Genomic DNA, 4,440 nt, shown 5'->3' with positions numbered 1-4,440 from the left:
ATAAGCCTACTTTCAGGCTTAGTCTGTAACATTTAAGTTTCCCTTAAACATAGTCAACTGTTTTAGAGCTTGAAAGTGGACAGTTAACTGTTAGCCTATACTGTTTATTAAGATTGGCTTCAATGTTAAACTAATGAGATGCTAATCTACTGTTACGTGTTAAAGGGGTCAGTTATCTATTTTATATCAGAATCATTTAGATGTGATAAAACAACAGTGCAGAATTTGTCAATTTTCTCTTATCTCACCCAATAACTCAGCGGTAAGTTTAAGGACTTTTAGCTTTTAAAAATCAAGGTTCGATCCCAGCCGTGGGCGCGTCACGTAGACCATCATACAGCTTTGTGCTTAAACAACAATCAAATCAAAGGAAGCTCTTAGCCAATCTTTTGTTGCAAAGAACACGATTCTAAAGGTTTACTTGCTGCACCGATATCACTGAACTGTAGTTATCCTGTTGAGGGCTAGATTGTTAACACGGATTAATTAGATCTAATGCATGAATGATTATCAGCATAATTAACGATCACATGGTGGGAGAATAGAGGGGCTCTAGATCATTGTAAGCTGGACCAAACAGGCAAAATTAACACTTAATTTCATAGGTAATTTTCATGGTGTATTTATCCCTTTGTGTAACATTTGTATTACTTATAGCTTTTAAAGGAACAGTGGGCAGTTAGTAATATGCACACACACATATATATATATGTAAAACAGATAACAAACAATTGAAATTAATACAAGTTCATGTGTAAAAATAATTCAATTTGAGGAAAACCCATGTGTAAATTTTAACGAAACACATCTGTAAGAGATTGCTATATTTTGAGATTGCCCGTGTGCTAAAAATAGCTTTATTTTAAGAAATCACGTGAGTCAAAATAGCTATATTATAAGAAAACACGTGAGTCAAAATAGCTGTATTTTAAGAAAACACGTGACTCAAAATAGCTGTATTTTAAGAAAACACGTGAGTCTAAATAGCTATATTTTAAGAAAACACGTGAGTCAAAATAGCTCTCTTAAAGTTTTTTGACTCACGTATTTTCTTAAAATACAGCTATTTTGACTCACGTGTTTTCTTAAAATATAGCTATTTAGACTCACGTGTTTTCTTAAAATACAGCTATTTTGACTCACGTGTTTTCTTGTAATATTTAACTAAAATTAAAGCAAAGAGACATAAGTGTAAGAGACATAAATGTTAATAAAACCCATATGTAAAATATAGTTGAATGTAAAGGAAAACCCGTCTTTAAGAGACATAGATGTTAATAATACTCATGTGTAACAGATAGTTGAATCTAAAGTAAAACCCATGTGTAAGAGACATAAATGTTAAGAAAATCCACGTGTAACAGAATTTAAAGAAAAAACCATGTGTAAGAGACATAAATGTTCAGAAAATCCACGTGTAACAGATACCTGAATCGAAACGAAACCTATGTGCAGGCCCGCCGACTGAGAGTGGGGGGCAAAGAGGGCAACCGCCCAGGGGCCCGGGCGAATGAAACCTTGTTATGCCGTAAAGCCCGCAAAGCATCTTTAGGCTATATCTTCATTTAATTATAAAAACCATAGTTTTTGGCTTTTCTATGGTTTTTATCTTTTCTCTGCATATAGACGCTTGATACATTAAGAACGACTGAAATAATAATTTGAGTAATAATTAATATGTATTTGTTACTTTATAGATTTAATAGATATTTGTTGTTACTTTATTAACGTTTTTACACTTATACTGTGAGGTAAAAACGGCTGCTGTTATGATTTTGTCTGGTTTATGAGCTCGTTGCTGTCCTAATTTAGGATCTTCTTTTTAATAAATTCTTGAAAATGTTAAAAAAAGAGAGAGAGAAAGGGGGCCTGGTGAGAATGTTTGCCCCGAGGCCCGTGCTGACTCTCGACGTTCCTGTCTATGTGTATAAGAGACATAAATGTGAAGAAGATCCAGTTCTATCTTAAAATATTCTATGTGCCAGAGAGTACTGAAAATATTGAAGTAACTGTTTGGCTGAAGTTAAAAATACATTATGTAGCAAAGAAACACAATACATGGCAAATGAAATAATCTTTTTTTTTTTGAGAAAATATTTAGTTATTTCACAATACGTACGTATTTTTTCATACTATGATACACTTATGTATCTTTATTGTGAAAACTCGGGTTCTCAACTAGAAATTATCTCAACTTTGCAGCTTACTTGAAGGTTTTATGTTAAACTTATAAATTAAAAAATGACCAGCCCTGTTCCGCATTGGAACTTTAACTTTTAGGTCATTATTTTTCTTTATAAAATATTTATTAAAATCTCAAACCTTTTATGTTATTAAAATAATTGTAAATAGTATTCCAAAAATCATGTTGAAATAGCTCCTCCACCTCTTGAATCAGGATGACCGTGAGAAAACCGATTTCAGATATTTTTATCATTGCATTTCAACTCCCCATAGTTTATACAAAAAACAATCTTGTCGATAAAAATGTCAATTTAATACCGATCTATTTCACGAGTTTATAATGCTGTAACGAATTACCCTGTAATCGTTGCCACAATCCTTATTGTCTAAATGTCTGAATCGAGAGTAAATGTCATCCTGGTACAGAGATTACTTTAGGTTTTATATTACCTCATGCCAAGATCGTTGGGTCGAGAAACAGAGCAGTAACCTGGATTTTCTTAACTTAAAAAAAAAGAATAAGAAACACAATTGTAAAATCATCTTAAGTTAACTGCTGTCATATGGGTTTATGACTACAGTGATGGAGTACATTTTGTCGGACTGTGTTATAATTTAATTCATTTTCTGGTTGTTGAGAAGAGTTACGGTACATAAAAAAAAAACAAACAAACACCGTTTCGTTACTTTAGTGCCTGTGCAGTGGTGCAAAGCTTTATCTTATTATCTACCCTACAATAACTCGATTTCACCCACCTTTTCCCCACCTCCACTGGCTTACACGTAAATTGCCAAAAGACATTTGGATTAGATTGCCAGACGTGGCAGCACACATTCAAACTTTATTATTATAATTCTCTAGACAACACTTAGTAACGATTTTCTAAATAGCTTGACAATGTGTTGTTTCTAAAAGAACGTAATGAGAACAATGAGTAAGAACCATAGACACATATATTTTGTTAGAAGGAGGTCAATTGGCTGGAGTTTTACCCTGGGCGATTTGGAAGCCGACAGAATAGGTCAAAACTCGAAACGTGTCAAGGTTCTCTTTAAACAAAGCTATTCCTATGTTGTAAAAATATGATGAAATATGAAAAGTAAGTTTCAGGTTTTTATACTGCCTGATATTAGATGCGAAAATACCAATACAGGAAATCAATTTTTAAGAATTTACTACTGTTACACAGTGCGTTTAAAGAGGACGTTTTAGGCTACATTTCAACATTATCGTAGCCTAAATCTTTTCCTCTTAGTAATTACTATCAATATTTAGAATATGTGTTTCTGTATCGGTAGAAACTAGCTTGTCTAAAAAAAACAGTAATTACTCCTGTAAAATAATTACAGCTTTAACAGTTATAAGAAGAAGTGACAAACAGAATTAGTATTTTCAGTCATTTTTCGAAAATATAATCAAGTTTATTTAGCTAATATGTTGTTTCTAATAAAAATCGAATACATAGTCTATGGGTAGAGGTTCCAAATGATAAATTGATCACTTAACCTCACTTAATATGCATGGTTTGCATATAAGTCGTGGCGCCACATGAGATATGTTTAGCACCTATATATTTGGAATGGAGGATTCGCGACCATTCAGCAATGCAATGCCGTTACAGGTAGACTTACGATTGGAGATTTGTTTTAATGTTAACGTTTGTTTGGACTGAGTTTATATTTAAAAACATGCCTAACTTATAGTGTTAGATATGTATTGCGAATCTCTGGCCTATTCTCCAAAGCTGTAGAAGATTCTCGAGAGTAAGAATCAATAATATATGTGTGTACGTAAACGCGTTAATTTGCATTGTTACGTAATCTGAATTTTCTAGAAAATCTTCCCACGTCTATAAATTTAACCAATGCGACGCGCCAAGAGAGGAGTGTCAATTAGTAGTTCGCTATAATTAGTGTGCTATAAACTTCGAAAGCTATAACGCTTATCAATCGGAAAACTTAAGATATATGACCAGGAATATTTATAAATTTCGAACATTACAAATCGTTTAACTTCAGTAGATTCTCACCAGACATTACTATTTTAACAAAAACATATAAATTCATCGTGGAAAGCTCAGCGTGTGTGGCAAAGGACAAAGATAGCTAGCTTCCCGGCGAATCGTATCTACATCGACTCGTAATTAACTCGCTCATCGTAAACCATCAATAAGATATCAAAAAAGTTCCAAACTAGAAGGAAGATTTTATATTGTTTGTAAGTTTGTGAAACTTTTGTTTATAAATCTTTATTTT

The sequence above is a fragment of the Limulus polyphemus genome, unplaced genomic scaffold (assembly GCF_000517525.1).
Source record: "Limulus polyphemus unplaced genomic scaffold, Limulus_polyphemus-2.1.2 Scaffold726, whole genome shotgun sequence".
Taxonomy (NCBI): domain Eukaryota; kingdom Metazoa; phylum Arthropoda; class Merostomata; order Xiphosura; family Limulidae; genus Limulus; species Limulus polyphemus.
This window is presented reverse-complemented; position numbering follows the sequence as displayed.